This window comes from Nycticebus coucang, chromosome 10 (genome assembly GCF_027406575.1).
Source record: "Nycticebus coucang isolate mNycCou1 chromosome 10, mNycCou1.pri, whole genome shotgun sequence".
NCBI classification, from domain to species: Eukaryota; Metazoa; Chordata; class Mammalia; order Primates; family Lorisidae; genus Nycticebus; species Nycticebus coucang.
In genome coordinates, this window is record NC_069789.1 from 86,448,788 (window position 1) to 86,474,343 (window position 25,556).

Consider the following 25,556-nt stretch of genomic DNA (forward strand, 5'->3'; position numbering starts at 1 on the left):
ACAAAAAAAACCAAACCTATAGTCTCTGAGTTTCCTTGACATCAGTTCCCTGAATTTCCCTGTGTCCTGCTGGTCTGTATCTCCCAGGCTGTTCTTTTGGAGTTCTCTTCCTTTGCTCTTCTGGAGGTCAAAGTGTGGCCAGGGTAGAGCTGGACCCCTTTCTTATCATCAGCTCTGTGTTCTCCATGGTGAACTCCAAATTCTTACTACAGGGATGTTTAATTAACACCTGAAGTTTAAAGTGGCTCCCAAAGAACTCTTGGCTCCCAAGCCCAAACCTACAATAAATTCTTCATGCAGCATGCCCCCCCCCCCCATTTTAACAAATGGCAGCAAGATTCACCAAGTTGCTTTGTTCTAAAACATGGGTGACTTTCTTGACTCTTCTCTCTTCTTTACAGCTCACATCCCATTCATCAGAAGGCCCGATTTATCTTAAGTCTATCTAGAATGTGTTCAAATGTCTCTCATCCTTCAATGACTCCCACCCTCCCCTCAGCCACCATCACAGTAGTCTCTGGACGCATAACACCTGTTTTTCCTGTGTTCCACGCCATATAAAGCCAGAGGGAACATGAAGTAATCTTATCAGGTCAAATCCAGTGATTTGTTATCACAATCAGACTTCAACCCGAATGGTGCCCCTGGCATCTAAACCAGGAGGACCCAGCTCTGCTGTCCACCCGCCACCTTGCAACTGCTGTGTTTCAGCCACACTTGTCTCCCTCCCTCAAACTCACCTGGCTCATTCTCACAGCAGGGGGCCACCAACTGTGCCCCTGAGGGGCATGTGGCAGGATCTTTCTTGGTACTCATGACTCAGTATAAATGTCACCTCCCCAAGAAGACTTTCCTGGTCACTGTATCTAAAAGTAGCCAGCCAGTCACTCACTTTCACGTCAGTTTACTTCAATGCTCTGCCCACGCTTACCACCAGGTATAATATTTTCTTGTTTATATATTTGCTTATCATATTATGATGTTCAGACCCTGAAGCAGAGACCTCGCCTGTCCTATGTCACTTCAGCATCCTCAGAGCCTATAACAGCACCTGGCATGCCATAGGTGCTTAATAGACATCTGTAATATTTACTGAGTTATAAAGACCTGAGGCAATGTGATTAAGAGTACATAGAGTTTGGGCCCAGACATAAGCTAAAATCCTGGTTATTCCCATGTGACTGTCAGCTTGCCTGTGACCCTGCTTAGTGTGACCTTGGGCTTAATCATCAACCACCTGAGCCTTGATTCACTCATCTGTTAAATAGCAGTGCTATTATCTTGCTGAATTTTGTGACAATTACACCAAATAATGAATACATGCATGGAAAGGAGTGTGCCTCGTCTATTATGGATCCCCAACAAATTTTACCAGTTTTTATTAACGTCGAACCTCTGGGTAGTGATCTAAACTGAGGCTTCAGCTATTGGAGAAAGGATATGGTCAAAAGAAGCCTTCTGCCTCTGGATTGAATAAAAGCAGAATGAAGGAGAGAAAACACAGCCTGAAGCCTTCCCTCACTCCCTCTGCCTGGCCACCCTGTTATAATGCTGCTGTTGGCAGCACCGTTAAGATGTACATAAATATTGGTGCATTCTAATGGGACCCGCATCGAGGCCAATAAAGGCAATGAGAGGCAAGGTTATTGATGTCTGTCTGAAGGCCTCCATGGGACTCACGCCAGCCCTGTAACAAGGATCCAGAAGTTGCATCAAGCCAATTGATTCTCTATCACCCCAGGAAGACACGCATTCAGGGGCTCTGGCAGCCTAGCCAGCCACAGCCTGCGTTAATGAAAGCATGTGAATGGCCCTGCTCCCAACACTGCTGCCCTCCCTGCAAGCTTGCAAGCCTTCAGCCTAAAAGGTGTTTGGCACCTTAGATTTAAATAGATGAAAAAAATGGGGAAAACCCCAGGGTAGGTGCAAGTATATTTGACCATGCTGCCAGGTATCCCTGTGACAATGAGAGTGCTTTTTGATGTTTCAGCAAGAAGGTGGGAGGCAGAGGGGTACCGCCTGGGGTCACTTTGAGTGGCAAGCTGTTGCAAAGCCTGGTGGAAAGTGGAGAGCCCCAGGCAGGAGCCAGGAAAAGATTCCAGGCTTAGGTCTCTGGTCCTTCCTGGGCTTCACACTCACATCCAGGGTGCTGAGGCCCACAGGGTGCTGAGGACTCTAAGTATCTGTGTGCTTGCCATCTCCCCACTGGGTTGTGAGCCCCCATGAGGCAATAGCTGTGTTTTATTCATTATAGACCCCCAGAGTCCAGCACAGTGCCAGGCATACTGACGTCGTTCCTTAATGTTTGCTGAGTGAATAAATAAATGTTTGCACTGCAGTCTCTAGCTCCTATTAGGACAGCCGCAGCCTCAGCCTTGAAGCATGGAAAAAACTGTCTGAGAGGGGCAGAGTTAAGGGTGCAGGGCACTCAGAGGAAACTGGTTCCCAGGCGGGAGTTGCTGGGAACAAGAAACAGAAGCCTAGGGCCTGATCCTCACTCTACTCTGAATTTACCAGACTACAGCAACAAATGCTCGCACTCTGCTTCTGAATTCTGTTTCATGCAGCCGGCTTCAAAGGACTGCTTATGCCAAATCAAGGCCTCCCAGGCCCACTCAATTGCACTCCCAATTGTCCCCTGCACTCAGCGGACAAAACAGAATGAAACTTGGGCTGCAAAAAGCACAGGCATTTGGGATCTGTGACAGATTCCCTTATCCTCTCACTCCTTCCTTCCTTCCTTCCTTCCTTCATCTACTCAGCAAATGTTCATTTAGCATCTGCTTTGCTCCAGGCACAGAGATTTCCTGGGCAGTGACAACAAAAGGGAATAGCAGGCCTCATCACAGCCGTTTAGAAAGCTCACCACTGCCTTTCTTCAGAGCCACTTCTTAGAGGCGGGGCTGATTCTGAAGTGCTCACTCTCCAAGTCTGCGGCCCTAATGAAAAGTGCATGAGCAGCAGGTAGGCTTGCCTGTAACAGTCCACCCTGCACCCAACCCAGAATGCTCTAAGTCCTCGGCACCCAGAAGAGCAAAAGGCTAATTTCGCACAAGGCATCCAGGAGCCTTGTTCCTGAGATACCAACAGGTGCTCATTAGAAATCGGTTTCCTCTAGAAACCGAGAGGTGCTCATTAGAAATCGGTGGGGGAGGAGGCAGGCTCAGCACAGCCCATCTCATTTAATTTATAACTTAAGTCATAGCAGCAATTAGCGTGTATGGTTTACATTCCTTCCCAACACTTCCCCAAGTCCCTCGGTGTCTGAGAGGGCTGGTGTGTTCATGCACGGCTTGCTGGAAGATTGGAGTGTGCTCTGGGGGAGGGACAGGTGTGGGGGGCTGCCAGCAGATGAGGGGGGCTGGTCGTCTTCAGTCTGAGCCATATGGGATGCGTCTCGCTTGAAGCATGGGTTCCTGACGGGAGCATCTGCCTCATGTTGTCTGTGGCTCGTGTTTTCCCCGTGCAGGGGAGCGAGGGGTCTGCTCAGTCCCCACTGTCGTCTTCGGAAAGGAAGGGAAGAGGCATGGGAGACAGCACTGGGCGTGAGAACGCTCAGCACAGCACTTCTCTGTTCATTTGGGGTTAACCATGGCCTGCCTGAGTCTGGAAAGGTTTAGAGATGGGGCAAGAGACAAGCTGAAAGTTGCTGGGAGAAAGAAAAGAAAGGGAAAGAAAGGAAGGAAAAGAACACGTTGCTTTATTTTGAATGCTGTGTTCTTACTATTATAGCGTCCTTTTTGCGGATGTAAAGAATTGCTGGGACTCATGCAGACTGAGCTTTTGGAAATATGAGTGTTCACAAGAAGACCATTATGCAGGTGTGGAGCTAGAATGGACAGAGGGGTCCTGGTGGGGGTACAAATGGGGCTTTGAGAGACTAGAAAAGGGGGAAAGAAGAGTAGAGAAGTGAGGGAGTGCTTGTCAGTGGAAATGACGACGACTTCATCCCTCCTCTGGCTGGGGGTTTAGAGGTGGGGCAGGGCTGGCACTGGAGAGAAAAGACAGAGGGAATGGAGTGTGCAGAGCTGAGCCAGGAGACTCTCGGACACCCCCCTCTCGCCCCCCGAAGCTTCAGCTTGTGCCCTGGCATCTTGGAAATGTTCATGCTCCAAAGTCGCTACCACCACTCAGGGAAAAGGATCAAGACTCTGCAGTGTTAGGTTAGGAGAATGAGTTTTGCAAACTAACATTAACCAGGAACTCTCTGTGTTCTGTATGTGGTATTTAAATTTATGTTTGGTATGGGTATTAGTCGTGTTTTCTGTGACACTTCTTCACGACTGTGTTCAGAGCGTTGTTTGTCTTATATTTTAGATAGTCCCAGGTGTACTGGGGAGGCAGGAGTAATAAGTGGAATTCAATGCAAAGAATTCTGAGTTTTTTTGGGAAATGAAATCAGTGGAATTAACTAGACCGAGAGGGCTGGGAAAGTGGCCTGTACATCAGTGCCCCATAAGTATTATCGCAATGCATGAACCAATTGTTATCTGGAGAAGCAGATCACAGCAAGTGAAAACTTCTGAGCTTTTTCTTCCTATTGAAAAACACTCTGTGCATGTGTGGGCATGCAATCAAAATTCAGATCCACTTTCACACCTGGTAGTAGTCAGTTTCTTACAAAAGGAGCCCTACTGCTGATACCTTACTGCTGACTTGTGAGCATGTTTTAAAACCATTTCTCTGTTTTTTAAGGTCCAAATGAAATCTCTGAGCAACACATGTGAACCACCGTGTCCGGGGAATAAAAGCAGTTAACAGAAGAAAAAAAAAAAAAGCCCATCAGATTTGTTTAAGTAAAAACATGAATAAAGGACAAATGTTAGTTATTTCCCAATGAAGTGATTAAAGGATGTTTGCAGAGGGAGATGGTTTTGGAAATGACTGGGGACCTGTGGTAGAAGGTTGATGTAGGGAACAGCCTGACAGTCACTTGGACATACTTTTGTGATGATGCCTCTAGTCCCAGGGCAAAGACTTTGACTTTTTTCCTTTAGAAATGACAAATTGAACCAAACCAGACATATCTTTTTATCCTGCTCCTTTATACCTAGAGATACCTATCTCAGAAAATACTGGCCAGCATTCAGGTCATGGACAGAATGAAACTCACAGTCCCAACAGAGCTCAAAGCCATGAACGTAACCTTATGCCCACAGTTCTCTATCCAGCTAGAGATGGTTGGGAAAGCAGCCTTCAGTATGGCCTGTATATCTGTGCTCACTAAGTGTTGTTGGAATACATGAATGAGCTATTAGCTAGACAAGCAAATCATGGTGGAGAAAGGTCACAGGTCAGTTATTGGATTTGTGATTTATTCACGAGAAGATGAGTGGTGAAGTTTCGAGTCTTTTCCTTGACTACTTAGGAAAACGCAAGCTTGAAGTAGATTGGAGATCAATTACTGAGGCACAGAAAGGTGAAAAGCCCCCAGAAGCCATTGAGAGACAATAAAGTGAAGAAAATTCAAGAATAGAGGACACCACATACCAAGGGAAAAGGGCACTCCAAAATGTAGAAAGTATTGGAAAGTTGAGAGATAATGAAGATTCAAATCTAATATAACAGGAAGAACCAAGACTTCTTGACAATAAAAAAAAAAAAAAAGAACAGAAAAAAGCCAGCAAGGGAGGGTCAATTGTCTAAAATTAACAGAACTTTAACTGATTTGGGATTTCCCATGTTCTGAGGAAGATTAATGTGTGGTATTAAGATGTGTTACATAAATAAAAAGGCTTTCACAGCCAAAGAAATACGGGAAACAGCAGGTTAAACAATGATGAACAGAGTTCTTTGCCCAGACCTTGGAGCCTTTAATACGATCATGTATACTGTCAGCCTCCCTAAGTTAGATGCACTGCTCCCATCGCCGAGCCTCGCTGACTATGGAACACCTCTTTTCACGGAGCATTTGACAAAGTGGGTGTTTGAAGAACATACTTCAGAAAAGTTGACTGTGCTTCATTCCTACTGGGTCTCTTTGGATGGTGGCAGTGTGGGGTGGCCAGAAAATTATTACAAAGGGAATGGAAACTTTTCAGTCTTAGCTCTTGTCACCCACCGTCTGTGTGACTTCAGATGTTATACAACCTCTCGGGGCTTCCATTTTCCTCATCTGCCAAGTGACGATGAGCCAGAGATGTTGATGTCAGATCCTGTTTCAGGCTTTATAGGACTAACTGATTTCTTTGGATAATGGAAGCACGTGCAGACTGTGGGATGGATGGATGAAAATCAGTCATTGCTCAGTTCATTTTCTGTGTCCCTCACTAGGGTGTCGGTTCCAGGGGGGCAGGGTCTGCATCCATGCTGTGCACTGCTGTGGCTGGAGTGCCTAACGCAGGGCCTGATGCCACGGTATAAGCGGAATACAGTTATTTTGTCGAGTGGGTGAAGGGGTGACATCGTAGTTAATGAGCCATTGTGTCATGCCTGTCAGAAAGTACATGAGTGCTAATACACCAGACCTCAGCCTCCTCCAATGGCCAAGTCTTCCTGGTGCACACACCCAGCACAGAGGTAAGTGCCACACGGACATTCTCTGGGGCAGTGCAGACCAGGCATCAGTGTCCACAGGAGGCCTTATGCCCCTGGCCTGAGTCCCACTTAGGCCGGAGGTATGCTCTAGAAAAGGTTAATATCGCCCCTGTGAGGGGCAGGGTGGCTCCTGTCCCACCATGGGGACTGCTTCCACAATTCTCTCCCTTCTGTGTATGAATGCAAAGCTCACAAATCGCCTTCTTGCAGGACCGGAGGTGCCCGAGAGCAGAGCTGACTGCTTCATTGTCAGCCACGGCAGACTTGGTGGCTGGCAGTGAGAATCTATTTTCTCTCACTAAATTAATCACTGTTGGAAGCTGGTCTCCTGGGGTTTCCTTGAACACACACTCCCACATGCTCGCACAGCTTTCCCCTCTCTCCTCTGGCACCACTCTCCACATCTGTCCTTTCCTTGGCCTGTCCCCTCCTGTCACACACACGCACACTGGAGGTTTGGGCTGAGGTGGGTGCTGGTGTGGAAACTGCAAGTTCCCTGCGATGTCTAGCTTGGGCTGGGGAAAGGGGATGGAAGGGGCCAGGCAGATGGAGCAGCTTAGAAGTTGCGCCTGCCAGACTCACGCTGGGCCACTTTAGCTGTTTTCTGAATCTTATCTGGAGAAGAGTGATGGTAGGAGAATGACTCTGAGAAAAATTGTTCCCGAAGCTCTGACCTGGAGATTGTGGGGTTGATCACATCCAGACTCAGTTTGCCATTTTTGGCCGGGGCTGGGTTTGAAGCCGCCACCTCTGGCCTAAGGGGCCGGCGCTCTACTCCTTTGACCTACAGGCGTTGCCTCCCAGACTCAGTCTGATCAGTATTGGTAACACATCGTACTTGCTGCCTGCAAGGACATTAACCTAATTTTTCTAGGACAAGCTTTTGTTATCTTCCTTGATTAGACCTCTGTGGGCTCTTTAATCTCTTAAGGAAATAATCTCCACGTGTGTGCGCGTGAGTGCGTGCACATTTAGTAAAGAGAGAGGGGCACAGAGCCTGCTTGTGAACGGACCTTCCTCGGCATCCTCTGACCACTGTACAAATCACTCAAGCAGTCAGGCAGGGAAAATGGGGAGCAGGACCAGCTATCCCAGGCCCACAGACCCCTCCCTGTCAAGTTGGTGACAATGCTTGCCCCCAAACTCCTCTGTTGTTTGTAGAACAAGTGGCCGGGGGTAGTTGGATCTTGTTGCAAACAGAAATGGCAGTCCGTCTTCACCCACCCATTGTGTAGGCTCTGTGTCCCTAGTGACACATGGAATACTTTCTGGAGGGAAAAGATCTTAGATTTTGGAGGTCAAAAGAGAAAAATAATATCGTTCTACCACCCACATGGTGGACCCCTGTAGGGTTCCAGGGTGAAGGGCTCCAGGCCCCCTCTTAGTGCGGCAGAATTTGAGAGGTTTCCTGTTTCTTCCCTGTCCCACTCCCTCCAGAAGTCCAAACAGTCCCTGAAGGAGGAAGGAAGGTCGTGGAACTAGTCCCCATCTCTGGGTAGGCTCCTTTCAGGAGGATAGTCCTCCCCAGGAGGGTGCTGGGGTCCTGTCTGGTCATAAGGATGGTCTCAGATAAACCCACTGTTCCCTCCTACAGGGGCAACAAGTGGTGGGTGTCAGGGCTGGGTCCTGCTTTCCCATAAAACTGATTCAATGCAGAATCTGAAATGAAAGGAAAATCATGTTCCTTAAGAAAATCCAAGGTAGATTTAGATGTGGAAAGAATGGCAGCCCTGCAGACCATGCCCTGACAAGCGTGTTACTCATCTCTCTGAGCCCGTGTCCCTGTGCAGAACCCTGGTGGTTGCAAGGCTTTAGGAGCTTATAGATATAAGTACCAGGGCCCAGGGAGGCTTGCAGTAAGTGACAGCTATGATTATAATATTCATAACCACAAATGCGCATGGGCAGTTAGTAATTAATACATTTTAACTTTTTCAGTGTGTCTGTATATTTGTTGCTCCAGGCTCAATTCCAGCACCAGGAGCCTGGTTTGGCAAACACGGGGACTTAAAATACAGGATGCCTGGATTTTTCTCAAGATTAAAACCATCTTTAGGCCTTTGGGATCTCACCTGTTTCAGGAATTATCTCTGATAACAAAGTGCCATTCACAGAGCACCCCCTGCTCCATGCGGGGTGCTGTTTTCAGGTTCTCTGTGTCCCTTGTACATGGTAAGGGCAGTAGCCCTCTCAGGGAGGGTGGATGGAGCACACATCCTCTGAGCTCTGGCCCTTGCCCCACGCTGAGAGCATGAGTGAGCTTCAGCTGGGGGTGGAGATGTACCAGAACAAGCTTCCACCCCCTCCCACCTTTCTGCTGATATCCTGGCCCCACTGCCCCCTCCTGTTTCTGATCTCTCCCTACAGTGGTTCAAATCTGGGATTCTGGGCCAATGATATTTCCACGTCTTGCTTAGTGGAGTCTGTGCTCCTGCCTCTGGTTTACAGGTGGAGACCTTGGTCACAGAGGAAGAGAGGAAGTCATTTCTAAGAGTCTCACATCAGTTTAGGAAAAAAGCAAAAAAAAAGCCCATTCCCTGCTGGGGTGTTTGTGAGAGACAGGGCAGGGCTATGAATAGAACTCCCTTTTCCTAAGCTATAGGAGAGGGCACATGGGATGAGCCAGAGCACTTTTTTAAGCCCCCAGCCCTCCTGTTCCATCTGATGCCAGCACTTTCTGTGGCTGTCCTTGGTGTCATGCTCTGGGTCCTGCTGGTATCCCAGCAAGGTGCCTTTCCCTGGCATCTCTGGAATCTGGGCACTGACATGTGTCTCCCTCCTCCTCCGTCTCTTGGCTCAGGTTTCCTGCCATGCCAGTCCATTGCTGGGAGCTGGTCTTTCCTCGTTAGCTCCATCGCTCACAATGAAAGTGTATCTGCTGAAATGAATACATTTTTAAATAAAAGGTGGACTCACCGTGAGCCTCTGCTTCTTCCTGCCCCATCCTTCCTGTCCATTTTTGTCTGTGTGCACCACCGCCCTGCCTTCCCTAGGAGCCCCCAAAGGGTCTTCCCATGTGCCCAGCACTGACCTCGGTGCTTCTGAAATCTCTCTAAGATGGTGCTGTCTTCATGACACTCCGGGGCGAGTACTAATACTATCCCCATTCACACACAGGTGAAACAACCCAGGTTGACATTGGTTTGTCACCTGACTTGCTCAATGTCACACCACTGGAAACTGGGAGCACCAGGATTCACCCCAGATAGTCCAGATCTGAGTCCTCACTCTGAATACCACGTTAGGTGGTGTCTACACAGCACTGAATGCCAGGCTGACAGTGTCCCTCCACACATTCATGTCTGACCTTTGCCCTCACCCCCAAGACTCCTGGCCACAAGGTCTCAGCCCTGCCTGTGCCAGCCCCACCCCGCTGTTCCTTGCTGAGTCTCTCTCCCACCTCAGCACGCTCTCTGGATCCCTGAAGCTCTGTCTCTGTCCCTCTTGCATTTCCACAGCCCCGGCGCTTGGCTTCAACTGGCTGTCTGCCTCTGTATTTTTATCGTCTAATTTCCTCCATCGCTCTCCCTTCCCTCGGCGTGTGGTTTTCAGCTGTCATCCTGCCAGCGTCTCTTCTCTATGTCTCTGTCAATATCCCTTTCTCTCCCTCCCCCTTTCCCATCCCAGTGCCCTCCCGCTCTTCTCACTCCCTCTCGGCCACACTTCCTTTTTGTCTTCCCTCTCTTGTTCCTATAGTGGCCCCATTGATTACATCAGGGTACAACCAAGAGCGTCCCTGTCTGGGTCCCTGCCTCCCCGCCCCACCCCCTCTGCCTCCGCTGAGACGCTCAGCTGCAGATGGGAACCATGTTCAATCCAAGCCCTGTTCTTCACCAAAGAATAACAATGAACTCAGGAACCACAGAGAACATCTCTGTATTTCAAGAGACATCCTGCTCCCTTGGGACAAAATGACTTGTCTTGGTTTATTTATAAACTCTGAGGCTGAGAGTGCCCTGCATACAGATGGAGCAGCTGGTTGTTGGTTCCGTTGGAGGCCTACGTGGATTCCAGCTAGTGCCTTATCTCAAGGCCAAGGCCAGGGTGTGGGTAGGTGGAGGCTCCATGATCACAGGGTAGCTCTATGTTCCCTGGATGCCCTCGGCAGACAGTGTTTCGGTGCTTGGAGGGCCTGTGGATATCATGGCTGGCAGTGACCATGAGCTATCTCACTGGGCCAGCATCTCCCATGTAGATGGAACTTTGAGGCCAGAGTGATGAAATGACTCAAGCTAGAAGCAGATCCGGGCTTTCCTCCCCCCCTACAGACTTCTCTGCTTCTCCACTCTGCCTTCTGGCTCATGGCTGTCATCACAGGGAGCTTTGCAAACTCTTGGGCTTCCCTATGGCTTTTGCATGGATAGACTTGTGTGGGCCCTCCCTCACTTGCTCAGATCTGGCCTCTTCTAAGAAACCTTTGGTGATTCCAGCCTCACCATACCCCACCCTTCGTCAGGACCTTGACTGTAGTCTATACCTTGCTGATAACAGTCTAGGAGGTAACCTTCATGGCTGGAGGGACAGTAGCACCTTACGACAGTATGAACATGTAATAGATTGTGCCTACTCAATTGAACTGTACGGATTTTGAAGACAGGAATTATGTTTTCTGTTGGTGTTGTCTCTATTCCTGCCATAGCAGCTAGTTTAGCTAGTTTAGCATCAAACACCCAGTAGTTATTCAGTAAATATGGTCCATGGCCCAGAGGGCCTGCATCTGCCTGAAAACTTGGACGTGCTTCACCAGTGCCCCTGCCCTCTGGCCCGGGAGCCTGCCCACAGTGCAAGGAGGTTGAAGAATGTGCAGAGGAAAGGCCCAGCCTCAGTGGTACAGTGGCTCTGTTCCCAGATACCGGTGATAGAAGCTGGGCCCATCCTTATGTTACCCAGACCCCTGTGGGTAAACTTTATCAATAGCGGAATATTCAGAATTAGCTGGAAAACTGTCTGTCTTAAGCCCCCCTGCTTTTAGGGAATTGCTTTTTCCACCCCTGGCAGTAGAACTGTGCCCACCTGGCTCAGAGATTTCCTGGGAGTGTGAACAAACACAGCTGTGGGGAGCAGGTGGAAAGGAAGCACTCTAGAAATGAGAGGGAGCGTAGCCAGCCACCGACTGACCATAGCTTTCCCACTGTACTCTGGTGGCACAGATGAGCTTGCCTGAATGATCTGTCCTAGGCTCTCAGGCCTCCAGACCCACTTGGTCTTCCTGACTCTGCCAAGGCTTTTGATTTTAGGCCCACTGTTTTGCATATTTAGTTGTCAGTGTCACCTCTGTCCTTGCACTTTGAGATCTCTCTTTTCTCCTGCCCTGCAGCTGCAAGCTACCAGGGACAGCTCCCAGGACTGCCTGTGCACCAGAGAGGAAGCCGGCAGGAGAGTTGGGCAGGGCAGGGAGGCAGGACCATCCCGGCATATGTCCTTCAAGGAGGACCCCTTTGTGTTAATTGATGGTGGCAGGAAGGCAGTAGGCTACAGACTGGTCCATGTGACATGTGGGGTAGGGGTCGGGCACTTGAGATAAAGGCAGGTTTTCAAACCTGGCTGTGCGTGAGAATCACTTAAGGCAGATTAAAAAATATTTGGACACCAGGGCTCCATCCTGGAGATTTGAATTTGGCAGGTCCCAGGGTAAGGAAAGGAACCTATATATTTAATATTCCCCCATCTCTACCCGCAACCAGGCAGACCTTTGTCTATTTCACTCCAGCCCACCTCAAGTCATTCCCTGTCACTTTCCTCATCCTTAGCATTGCCCTTTCTAGGATGGCTGAGGGTAAGAAGCAGGAAATTTCATGGACCAGGCTGGTGTTGGGGAAATAATTGAAAGAATTGCTCTGATATATCCCAATCACGGGTGCCATGAGCTGGCTCTTAAGTCTTATAATTGCTGCCCATTAGGAATAGCTTTTCCTTTATGATCACCCAGAACAGAATGAACATCTGAAGGGCCTAATGCATTTCTCGGTGGGAAGGCATTCGTTCCCTCTGGCACTACTTAGTCCTAGCCCCCGGCTTCTCCCTCCTCTCCCTGTCACTCTTGATCTTCCTTCTCCTACTTAATACAAAAGTATCTTTCATTTACCTTTCACTTCTGTAGGCTTTTACAGTTTGCAAACTTCTCTCCCATATGTTATTTCTTCCCAACAAGAAACCAGCAAGACATGCAGAGATTTTAAATTCCCCATTAGTAGAAGTTCAAAGTGCATAAAGACTTGGCTAAGGTCTCTGTCCCAGGAAGTGGTGCACTGGGCTTTGTTCTCTCTGCCTGCCTCTGGCATTTCCCCCTGGGATTGTTAAGAGGTCTAGAATCTCTTAACAATTGTAAGGGGGGGGGGCTGTGATGTTGTTGGGAAAGGGGAGACTATGGGAGCCAGGGCAGGGAGGCAGTGATGTGCTCTGACATGTGGTCCCTTCCCGGGGATGTCCTTTCCTGCCCCCCACAACCCCACCATAGCTGCTCCAACAAAGCCACAATCACAGAGGGCCACTTTGCCTTGCCCAACCCGAGAGAGACAGCAGGGCCCAGAAACGGAAGCAGCAGTGGAGGGAAACTGAACAAAGGTGCTTAGAAGCCAGTGGGGGGTAGAGGTAGAAGAAACTCCTGGGGAAGGCCTCACCACCACAGTTCTGGCACATTCTCCCTAGCACTTCCCTCCAGCACAATCTGCCCTCCGGCAGTTAAGGAATAGCAGCACAGTTACTTTCCTAACCACATCTCAGCTCCTTTCTTCTCTCCCCAGATGATTCTATTTGCCAACCGAGAGTAACACAACAGGCTTTCCGCTGGGAATTCATACTGCTGGCCCCAAGTCCTACCTCAGATGCGTATTTCCTGAGTGGCCTTGGGTATAACGGGTCACTCACCCTGAGCCTCAGTCTTCCCACCTGTAAAATGGGAACAGTGTAGGCCTCCTTCCGGGGCTGTGGGATGGCAGGTGAGATCACTATGGAGGAGCTAGCTCTTGTGTGGAGTCCAAACCCTGGCTTCTCTGTGGCACTCCTCTAGTTAGCAGGGGCTCTCCAGGTTCTTCCCGGCATTAGGGTTCAGCAGCTCCTGTATGTGAAAGTGTTTGGGAATGGTAAATGCCCTTACTAATATAACGAACCGTTTATATTACGAGCAGTAAAATGAAGAAGGAAGGCAAGAAGCAGGGTCTTCTCACTTCTGGATGCTTTTCCCGTTTCAGCTTTCTTGCCTGTAGCTGGTGTATCCTCTGGCCTTTCTGGCTATGATTTTCACCCCATCCTCATTTTAGTCCTATCAGGAGTTCTGTCCCTTGTTTTGGTCCTGAAGAGAATCTTCCATCTGTCCCAGCCCCACCCACCCTGTTGCTTGTCCCAGCACTTGCCAGGTTAATTAGGAGGTGTCCTGGCTATTCTCTCCACTGAGTGTGAAGGTGCACACTGGGGAAAGAGCTGTCTTGCCTCCAGGAGCCGAAGCTCCAGAGGCTCCATTTCCCTCTCCTGAGACAAAAGGTAGCTCTATCCCACCCACCTGTCTCGAAGGTTTGCCTTAAGGATTAACACAGACAATTGGTGGCTGAGCCCTGGTGAGATTCCAAGTACCTGGAAACAGCTAAATCACAGCTTTCTTCCCATAATCTTATCACCTGCCATTAAAGATCAGAATATGAAAGCTGCACATTTGTAAAGCTCAGGCAGTGCCTCCACTGAGCAGCAACAGGAGAGACTCAAAATAGTTCTCCTTCCCCAGCAGTTACTATGGCACCATGCATATCAGGGATTAATACCCTCACACACTGCCTTTGACAGTTAACCCTGACACTGAGCTCTCCCTTTTACATCCTCCTGGTGTAGATGGTGACAGCATTCAGTGTTTCCAGGGTACTTTTCATTGCCCAGAGTCCTAGGACACCAGCCCAGTATCCTCTCATGGACCTCCCCGCCAACCCCCACCCCGGCCCAAATCCTGTGTATGGAACCACCTGTCAGAATGAAAGTGACAGCTGTCTAACAGCTTTGTCCCCATCCCATCAGGGAAATAGACAGTTAGACTCCACTCAGGAGGATGGTGGGAGATTTCTGCTCAGGTACCACCAAAGCTGAGCAAGAGACGAGCCTGTATCGTAGACAGGAGGGGCCCAGGAGCTGGCCTTGTGCTCCTGTGGGTGTTCACGGACATGCTGCGTGTGCATTTTTCTGCCAGTGATTGCATCCGTGTACACGTCTGTGTGCATGTGCCTGCATTTCTGCTGTGCACAGGGTACCTGCTTGCTTGACATATATAGCAGACAGGTGTGAGGAGTTACACACTGCACACTCAGAAGACGCGGTTGTGTGTGCGTGCACCGTGTGGTGACGGGGAATTATGAATGTGATCTTTGTGTTCACACTGCCATCTGCCATGCCCGTGGGGGTCCACAAAGGGGTAAGGGGCCCACTTGCTCTGGGCTGGCTGTGCCAAGCTGTACCACCCTCTCGTGAGGCAGGTTCAGTGATGAGACTTGTAACACTCAGTAGTTATCTATAGAGCTTTAGAGGATCCACAAAGCCCCGTTCACTCAGGCATTGCTAACAAGCCAGCAGCGACAAGCCCACGTGCACAATGGGACTGAGCTAGAAGCTGAGAAGAGAGGTCCTTGTCTGCCTGGCTGCTCTGCAACTTGCTAACATTTTGCTCTTGCAAACTTAATGTAGTCCCTCTGCCTTTTGGGTCTGGGGGAGTCTCCACCCCACCCTCTATGCTGAATAAAAAATAAATTCCATGGTCACTTTGCAATTCCAGCCACCCACTATCTCCCCAAATGCTGCTCCCTTTCTCCTGGCTTCCCCTTCTTTCTCTCTTTCTGAGTATCCACTGAATTAGTCACATTCTTAATTAACTGAGCTGGTAAGAGCTCTATTAGGTATTAAATGTTTGTCACAATCCAATTAAAAAATCCATCACAGCAAGACAGGTTTTCTGAAGACACCAGATTGATGCTGGGGGCCTGGTCTTCTCTTCTCTACCAGGGGATGAGGAAAAGGAACAGGATCCAGAAGGCAGAGGGAGCTGGAGGAGGGCAGCCCAGGGAGGTCCAGGTGCTGGCGTGTTACTGTCTGAGCATCTCTAATGCCTGGAGGAGTCAGACTGCCCAGGGTGAGCAAGTGTCCAGATTGTCCGGGACAGTCTAAGGCAGGGGTTCTCAACCTTCATAATGCCACGAGTCTTTAATACAGTTCCTGTGAGTCCTGTTGAGAACAGCTGGATGGTGACAACATTCAGTGTCAAAGGGAGTAGTTTGTCACCTTAGGCTACAGTCACTGCTCCTTCTGGCCCCACAGGGTTATGTGGTAAGCCTAGTGGTTGTGTGTGTGTGTGTGTGTGTGTGTGTGTGTGTGTGTGTGTGTGCATGCACAAGTATGCATACACATCTACACACCGGGGAGTGAGGTGGGCTGGGGTGAGGAAGGACAAGATTGACAGCTTAAGCCTGGTGGGAAGCGTTTAAGGATGGAATTTGATGTAGTTGGGCTGTGGTTTCCAAGGGTCTAGCTCTAGGCCAGAGCTGCCATTCACAACTATGTCTTTCTGTTCAGTTTTAAAGAGACATGCTCAGGAGGGGAGCTATCTGTGATGAAAAGAATAGAGAGAGCATTCATCCCTGGCTCCCACTCTCTGTTCCCACACTTCCTTGGGAGGGAGGGTTCCTCTCCCTTTTTCCTTTAACCTTTCCCCTAGTGGAACTCCTTCTCCCCACTGGGCGTGTCTCCCCTGGCCAGGCCCTGTTTAATGGACCCCTGGTTCGATACCCCCTGATTTCCTGAAGACACCACACCCACCTCCCCCATTTGCTCTTGCCAAGAGGCACACAGCCCTATTACTCCACAGAACTGAGCCCCAGGCTGAGAAGGGGAAGGGCAAGCGTGTGGCTGCAGGGAGTACCCCAGCACCTCCCGGGTTGACGGCATTGCAAGCTTTGCTACCTCAAGTCTCCTGATGTGTTTTTCAGTGTCTTGTTCTTAGGGCGCATCTTTTGTGGCTCTGCTCACTGGTGATAACTGCACACGGATTGCTTCTCCTTATGATTGGCATGCAAAAGATGTCTTTCACACTCAGTTCTTTCTAATTCTTCCCTCCCAAAGCAGCAGATCTTAAAATCTGACCCTCCACAGAAGACTGTCTGCATCTGTGTGGCTGAGGGAAAGTGTTTACTCACCTCGATTGTGAGGTCCTGAGTGGCAGGAAGGAAGACTCATTCATCTGCTGTCCTCAGTGTTCCACACTGAACTGAGGTTCCTAGGAGACACTTCAAAGCCTTTGTTGAATGGCTAAATGAATGAGCTCACATTCAAGGCTTCCTTTTTCATTCTTCCAGGGCCCCAAATGCACTTACCCCTTTGCGTCTGCGTAAAGCAAACATGTAACTGTTTATCCAGCACCTGCTCATTCTACTGAATGCTTCTTCATTCTCCATCAGAGTCACCTTGTCTGTCTTAGCTTATAAATCCCTGAAGGGCAGGACCCCTGTCTGTTTAATTGCCTCCCCACAAGGCTTGAAGCTGTGCTAATTCTCTGGACAAATGAATGTCCTTGGTGCTGGCCCTTCATTCCTTCCTTCATTCTCCCACCATCCATCGAGTGCTTACTCATGGGCCAGCACGAGCTTGGGCTTGAGGAGGACAGGAAAGACATGTCTTATTTTTGCCTTTCCCTCCAAAAGCTTGTCATCAGGTTGAGGAGACAAGGCATTTGGAGGAAATAGTTAAATAGCAAGATGAAAGCAGATTCACAAGCAGATTTTAATTATGGTTCCCCCAGCAAAGGAGGCAGATGCACCTGCTTTTGGAATGCAGAGACTGGTGAGTGAGCTGTGGTTCCAGAGGTCAGAGGAAGCTTCACAGCCTCAGCTGGAACTTGGAACAAGCCTAGTGCAGTGCTGGGACAGGGTGTTCCCAAGCAGAGGGAAGAGCAGAGATATGCAGACTTGGAATCAGACGTGTGTTGATTGAAGGAAAAGAGTTTTGACTACCCTAGCAGGAAGCAGCATTTCAGAAGGCAACGCAGAACTGAAAAGGGAATATGAATGCAAGCTGTGACAATGATAAATCAGACCGGATTCCTGTACGATGCACCTGTTTCCTCCTACTCAGCAAACTTGGAGCTTGCTGGAAGCCCATGATCCCTTGGCATGAAGAGTGCCTTGGAAATTTCTCTGGAGAGAAAGGAGCTATGAGGTGTCCTCTGGCCTGATTATAATTCACCTCCATATGCACACAGGTTTGCGGCCTGGGCACAGCTATCCTCACCAAGAAGGCCTGCAGAAATTGCCTTTGGGTGGCGAGTGACAGGTGTCAGTTAACGGTTATTAAATGACAAAGACAGTTCATCCGTACTTAGGGAGAAGAGCAACATTTAGGATTGTCTCACCTTCTACTCACTGCATTAAAAAATAAAGTCAAATCATCAAAGTCAGCACATCTCTCTTACTATAAGCCCAGTCCCTGGGTTGTCACCACTCACAGGCCAAAGTCGGGGTGGCTACTGAATGAGGATGTCAGTCCCTGAGCATCTTCTTGTCCATGTTGGCTCCAGCTAGTGGTGTGGGGGGATGTGAGCTAGCTGACCAGGGCAGGCATGGAACATTTGGTGAATGCCTGTGCTTGGCTTTTTACACAAGATTCTTTATTTGGTCTTCTACCTCTGCAAGATTTTATTGTCCTCACTTTACTAATGAGGACATTGAGACTGAAAGATAAATAACTTAGCCAAAGTCGCTGTGCAGAAATTTGAATCTACCCATCATCAGAGGTTTGGTGGGCTTCTCCTCTGAGCCAGCTACTGTGCTGATGCCACTGTCCATGCCCTTGGTGGAAGATCACTATTTCTTGTCCTTCCCGAGCCCCCCACACAGGCGCAGCTCACAGGTTTCCTAGGATGAGGAGAGCACATGCGGGGCCCACAGACCCAGCTGGGGCTGCCAAGAATCATAACACTCCTAGCATAAGTGCAGTTTTCGGGGCCTGGTATAATCAGGATGTAGAGGTAAGGCCTGTTTCACCTCCTTGCAAGGTTTTTAGATTTAGTTAATAAAATTACAGGGTACCCAGTTAATTTGAACTTGATAAACAGTAAAGTATAATAATAATCATTATTATTATTTTTGAGGCAAAGTCTTGCTCCGTGGCCTTGGGCAGAGTGCAATAGCATCATTGTAGATCATAGCAACTTCAAACTTCTGGGCTCAAGTGATCTTTCTGCCTCAGCCTCCTGAGTAGCTGGGACTGTAAAGGTGTACCATGACACTTGGCTAGTTTTTCTGTTTTCAGTAGAGACAGGGTCTTGCTCTTGCTTAAGCTGGTCTTCAACTCCTAAGCTCAAGCAATCTACCTACCTGAGCCTCCCAGAGTACTAGGATTATGGGTGAGCCACCGTACCTGGCCAGCAATAATTCTTTCGTTAAGTATATTCCACACAGTATTTGGGGTGTACTATACTGAAATTTTATTCAGCATAATTTAAATTTAACTGTGTGTCCTGGGTATTTATCTGGCAAGCTTATCCCCTTGCTGCCAGCCATTGCCACAGTGCTGAGTGAAGAACCATGTCTCCATAGCCATTCAGGCCCTGGCAAGGAGGTGGAAGGGGCAGGGGCCTCTGCCAACCTCAGAGGAGTCAGGGTGGTCCACACTCTCGGCATGGCCAGGCTTCCACAGGGCTGGCTCCTGGGGGCTCTGTTCCTGCCTCTCATGGCTCCTGAGAACTAGGCATGAAGGTGTTCACTGGGCGCCTCTGTCTGGATGCCGTGGGCTCCCAGAACTCACACCCTATGTGTCCAAGGCTGACACACCCCTCCCTAAGTCTGCGCCTCTTGCCTTGTGCGTGCTACTAACTTCTGCCGCTCTCTCTTCCTGGAGGGCCCGCAGGCATCCAGCAACCTCGTGCTGTCCTCTCTGGCTTCTTTCCAGCTCTCTCTCATTCTGTGCTCTCTCCTCATTCACCTCCATGCTACGGCCTGAATTCCAGCCATCCTCATCCTTCCCCTGGATGACTGTAACAGCTTTTCACTCATTTCCGTAACCCAGCTCTCATGAGCTCTCTCGGGCTGATCTTCCCCAGGTAAAAGCCTGATACTGCACTTGCCCCTTTCAGATTGTCCCTGGCTCCCCATGGATTTCAGAGCAGCATGGAAATGCTTAGCCCAGGATGCAGTCTTCATGACCATGTCCCCAGCCTCTCCAGGCTCACCTCTCCTTCCTCTCCCACGTCCCTCTCTCTCTCTCTCTATGGAAACCATTTGTGTTTTCCCAACCATGTCTTGCTCTTTCCTAACTTTATTTGTCCTTTAGAATTCAGCCCAATCATCCTCCCTTCTAGAAACCCTTCCCTGCCTCCATGATGTGTCCCTTTGCAACACCAGCATCCGGCCTGCTGGTCGCAGTCACTTGTCTCCGCCACACCGCTGTGTTAGACTTGGCATCGCTGCTCTGAGCTGTGCCGAGCACATGGTGGGCACACAACAAACGGTAGCTGAATGAGTAAATGTATACATAATTACCAGATTGAAAATTGACTTGCTTACCAATTCTCTGAGCTCGCAAATTGCCAGCCTAGAATTAATATACTCTTTTTTCCCTTCTGCTTGTCCAGACGCTATCCACCTCCCCCTCTCACCCTGGATGCAGCAGCACCAGGAGTTCACCTGGTTTTTCATACCAGGCCTCATATCCTGGGTTTCGGGCTCTTAGACCTTGAACGACTAGATCCTGAAGTTATTGAAATCTTCAAATGGGCTTTGACAGTTCTCAGGGGTTAATGAAGTCACCAGCCTGGTGCTCCTGGAGATAGGAAATATTGCAGTGGTATAGGTCATAGTATAAGTGAAATGAATTTCATGACCTCAATCTGGGGCCTATGCAGACATTTCCAATACTCCAAAAACTCACCATGCCTGTTACCGTTGGATGGCTGTGTGCAGAGGATGGGGGGGAGGTGGGGCTGCAGGCTGGCCTGGCATAGTACAAGGCATATGATATAACAGCGCAGAGCCCAGTCCTGCTCCTGGGCTTCTGCCTCTGCAAAGCGGTGGAAGCAAGATGCCGAGAGAGCCCTTGGTCCTGAGTAGGGAGCGCTCAGCGGCAGCGAAGTGAGAGGCATGGGGGTTCTTTTTTTTTCTGAGAACATGGAACCAATGACTCAGATTGCTATTTTTTAAAAGAAGCACCCTTTCCTCCTTTCCTCTTGCCCATCACCCAGAGCCCTCTCCCCACAGCCAGCTCTGCCTCCACGTCCAAGATCTGAGAGGTTGCCTTTCTGCCCACATAGGTGACACCCTCCAGAAACCCTGGCTCAGCTGGTGGCTGTTAACATCAACATCCTTGTAGGGCCTTTTTGCAAAACCTTAACTTGGATTTCTACTGGCAAAAAATCCAACTGGGTAATTACATGACCTATGACTGGAGCGCCTACAGTTTTACTGAAAAATGGTTAGCTGTTTTATCCCTGACCCCTGGCACAGTGGTGCTCTATGGAGGGCAGAGTCATGCCATGGTACTGAGGTGGCATAGCAGCCCTGTTTCATGTGGGTAATAGAGTATGGATTCAGAGGAGAGCCAGGAGTGGGGTTAGACAAGCTTCAAGATTTTCATTCATTTGTTTGCTTAGCGACCCTGTTGAGTACCAGGCACTGTGCTTGGCAATGGGCTTTCCTGGGGAATGCTTTCTACTTTAGACTACAGGGAGGAAGGGAGTCTCAGCTGGGGCAGCACTGTAATTACAACGGTTACTGCACTTTATCTTTCAAATACATTGCTATCATTATCTCTTTAGTGTGCTCAGTGTTCCTAGTGAGATAATTAATTATCACTTACTGCTGCCTGCTGGGAGAATATGGGGAAACCAAGGCAGAAGTTGACATGCTCACTGGCTTCTGACTCAGGAGGAGGGTCATGGGAACTTTCGGGCAAACTCCTCGCAGGAACTGCCTGCCACGGCAGGTCGCACTTAGCCCTGGAAACCATCTTCCTTCTAGAGGCCCAATGCGGGAGGGAGGCCGTGCACCCCAAGCGTAGGAGGTGAACACAGCGGGATTCAGGGTTAATAGGCTGAGTTCAAATTTCAGTCCTATCTCTTGCCATCTGTGTGAACTTGTGTAAGTCACTTGTTTTTTCAATCTCAGATCAACTTTACAAGGGAGGTGCTGCTGATTTCTTTGTAGAGCTGTTGCGATCATTAGAAAGAATATGTGTAATATTAGCACGGTGGTCATGGTAGATGTTCAATAAATGGCGATTCTTACGCTCATCACAGCTGTGTCCGGTGTAAGTCCCGGACTCTTTCTGAGATGCCAGGTGGCAGTATTCATGACTGCCAGCAAGATCTGTTTCCCCCTTTGTTTGCCATTCCCGGGGCAGCCGGGTCACTCTACCTCCCGCCAGGGTGGATTGCTTCCCAGTACCCAGCGGGCGAGTCTCGAGGCAGCCGAGGTTAAGAAAAGCACTCTCCCTGCTGTGGGGATGCCAGATTGCGTGCAGGGGTGGCGGTGCGGGGACACAGCAGTTGGCGGGAAGCAGACCCTGGGGCTGAGGGTGACACAAGACATCTCTCCTCAAACAACTAACCTGAAAGCCACCTGAGCACGAAAACTGAGGTCCAGCAAGTCATGTGGAATACGCTTCCTCCCTCTGTGACTCTCATTCTGGTGTTCTTTTCTCTGGTAAGATGTTTTGTATGTTAATTTTACTTGTACAAATTTCTTGGCTAGATGGTACATAAAAGATGACCCCAGGCCCTTTGCAGACAAGGGAAGATCCTAGTCTGCTCCATCTAAAGATGGTGAAAAGGTACAAGTTAGACCAGTGCTTTTAAAATGTGAATAATAAGATAGGAATTTCCTGGCGATCTGGTTTAAAATGCACCTCCTGATTCAATAGATATGGAGCAAGGCCTGAGATTTGGCATTTTGTTTTATTTTATTTATTATAATTTTTTTTGACAGAATCTCACTATGTTGCCCTCGATAGAGTACTGTGGCGTCACAGCTCACAGCAACCTGAAACTCTTGGGCTTAAGTGATTCTCTTGCCTCAGCCTTCCAAGTAGCTGGGACTACAGGTACCCACCACAATGCCTGGCTATTTTTTTATTGAAGTTGTCACTGTTGTTTTAGCAGGCACAGGCTGGGTTCAAACCGGCCAGCCTTGGTATATGTGACTGGCACTGTAACCACTGTGCTACGGGTGCCGAGCCAGATTTGACATTTTAAATAAGCTCTCTGGTGATGTTAATGGTTCCAGTCCATGGCCACGCTTTGAGAAGCAAGGGACAGGTAGATGGTGCTTCTGTGGCTGACCTGCTGACTAGGGCTTTCTCCTTGAGTTCCTCCAATTTGTCCTTCCATTCACATCAGTGGGGGTGGCCAGAACCTTTGCACCATACAAGAAAGGAGCCTGCAGGCAGGAGGGGACAGCCAGACAGGGCTGTCAGAGGAGGGAGGATGTGAGAAGCAGGATGCCTTCTCGGTGTTTCTGTTCTGGAATTCCTGTTACATGTATATCTCACTAGTGAGACTGGAAACCTCTCAAAGAAGGGCAGTTTTCTATGCTGTATTCACAGCCCGTGGCATAATTACCAGCACATAGTAGGTGCTTCACAAATGTTTGTGAATGACTAATGCGTGATGCATTCACACACAAGATGGTGGGTTTCACTCCCTGGATTCTTATTTGTTTACATCCTATGAATGTTGATAAAGTGGGACATGTGGGCTGGGCGATAAATGGGAGGTGAAGCATGGTCCTCACTGTCACAGCTTCTAGGCTCCTGATGGAGGCTTGCTGTCCACACTGAACTGCCACACAGAGCAGTTGTCATTTGTGGGGACAGCACAGGGGATGGGAGTGGAGGAGGATGTCATGAAAGAGGAGGTGTGCAGTCCAGGCCTTGAAGGGTGGGCAGGTTTTCAAACAGCAAAGAAGCGGGGAAAATCACATTTTTAAGGGGAAGATCACTCAACAAGAAGAAGTGGGTGGTAAAAGCAGAGAGCTAGGAAAGTTTTCATTCAAAATCAGGACCGTGAAGCATCCAGAGAGGGGTTCCCAGAGGTGCGGGAACTGAACATTCTGTTGGGGCAACCCCAGGCCCAGCCAGGCAGACCTGCCTCCTGCCTGTGGGGGTGAGCTGGCTTCACTGCTGGCGGACTCAGCACTGCGGGGCTCAGCCTCTCCACTCCCAGCAGCCCTGGATTATGAGCACCTGGTGGCCACCGGTAGCTCTCTGGAACCATCGGGCCCTGGGAGGAGATGAGAACAGCAGACACTGGAGCAGAGTGAGGAGAATAACCAGCCTCCCTCTGCACAACCCAGAGCCTTCCTGAGGGTGGGTTCCTGAGAGAGGTGGGCAGGGAGCAGCACACCCAGAGAGCTGGCCCTACAGCTGAGTCATCATGACCACTCTGGCAGGTCCTTAGGAGAGAAGAAGCAGAAGGCAAAGCTCCAACTTCCTTGGACTGTTGGCCAGAGAGATGGAGCTCAGCAAAGTTGCATCTTAGAAACAGCACCGCAGACAAGAATCAGCCCATTCCAGTTTGGAGAAGTCAAACAGCCTCTCTGATTCTTAGTGTCCTTGTATGTATAATGAGGGCAATGAAAACGCCTCCCTCTCGGGGATGTATGAGTTCAGTCATGTATATAATGGCCCTGAGTCAGGGCAGGTACTCAGTAGAAATCTCATGTTTGACCATTACAAATTTTTCTTATTTGCTCAAGATAAAGTTAAGAGGGTTTCCCAAGAAACTGTACCCTTGAAAGAGGGTGAATGATCTTTGTCATTAGTGGAGTCGTAGCACGTATTAGCTACTCAGTAAACAGGCAGTTTTAGAGCCAGAGGCCCTGGACTCTCTTCCGCAGACCTAAGCCTCCCTGCCCTGGTCTCATCGCACCACCAGGGTCATGATCACAGGGCATTCCCTGTGCAGAGGTCTGATTCCCTCACTGAGCTATAGAAAAGATAAAGGGAAGTCTTTACCTTTTTATCTCCAGCATCCAACGTAGTGCCCGGCACGTGAGAAACACGCAAATGCTTGTAAAGAAATAAAGAAAATGAGTAAAAGACTAATTGAGAGCTTTTCATTTCCTTTTCATCCGTGGAATCATTTTCATTGCTTCCCAGAACAAAGTGCTGCAAAGCGGCTTCAAAGTGCTGTGTGACTGTTCTTTTTACTGCTCCGATGTAAAGAACAGCACACCTCTGGGGCCCTGGCTCTCCAGCTGCAGTCCTCTGAGGGACCCTCCAGGACAAGAGTCAATAAGGTGGGAAAAGTACTCTTCTTCACATGCTCAGGGAGTCCTCGGGTCACCCACCCGGATACCAGCAGCAGAGCTCTGCTGGTCACAGTCTCGAGCCCACAGGAAAGGCAGCTCACAGACAGCGTGGGTTCAGAACAGAGGATTAGAGCATCAGAACTCAAACACATTTTTAAAACAAAGTAGCACCATCCCAATTTTAAATAAACCCCTCCAAAGAGGTAATGCAAATTTTCCATAGGGAGAAAAACTGTGTCCAATTACTTCTTCACTCCACAGCAATGTTCAGCATTTAGAAGCCCAGCCAGTTCCTGCTAGCATGAACCTTGACTATGTCATTCACTTGTAGAGGTGGATGGGAAGTTACTTCACCCTCTTCAAATTCTATCATCCTTTGGACTGTTGTGTGTTTCTGCCTGGGAGTTTCATCTGTGCTCACTAAGCAAACTCACTCAGGTATATTATCTTTGGGGTACCCCTGAAGTTTTCTCTGTCTGCTATATTTTTCTGTCTTTGATATTTTGGAGCATGCTTCCCATCAACCCCACATGCCAGCCTCTTCCACCTTTGATTTTTGGCGGTCTGTGCCAATCACATTTATAAGGTTGTATTTTGAATACAATAAACAGACAACATAGGCTTATTGTAGCCTGAAATCCTCCACTGGCTGATTATCTATGTGTTGACACAGTTTACGTGCTTATTGTTTACTGGAGTTGATGGTATGTTTGGGAAGAGCTCACACAGTTTTAGAGAAGCTTTGCAATTTTAGAA

The 25,556-nt window shown here is 49.0% G+C and overlaps 1 protein-coding gene across 3 annotated transcripts in view; it reads left to right on the plus strand.

Annotated features, from left to right (window-relative positions):
- TNR (tenascin R) overlaps window positions 1-25,556 on the plus strand; it is a 432,007-nt gene that overhangs the window by 56,768 nt on the left and 349,683 nt on the right. Inside the window, exon 1 of one of the 3 annotated variants that reach the window (XM_053607625.1) lies at window positions 22,076-22,196. The exons of the other annotated variants lie outside the window; for them this stretch is intronic. The gene's annotated coding sequence lies outside the window, so the exon portion shown is untranslated. Of the gene's footprint in view, window positions 1-22,075; window positions 22,197-25,556 lie in introns of those variants that run through there. 3 annotated transcript variants of the gene reach the window in all.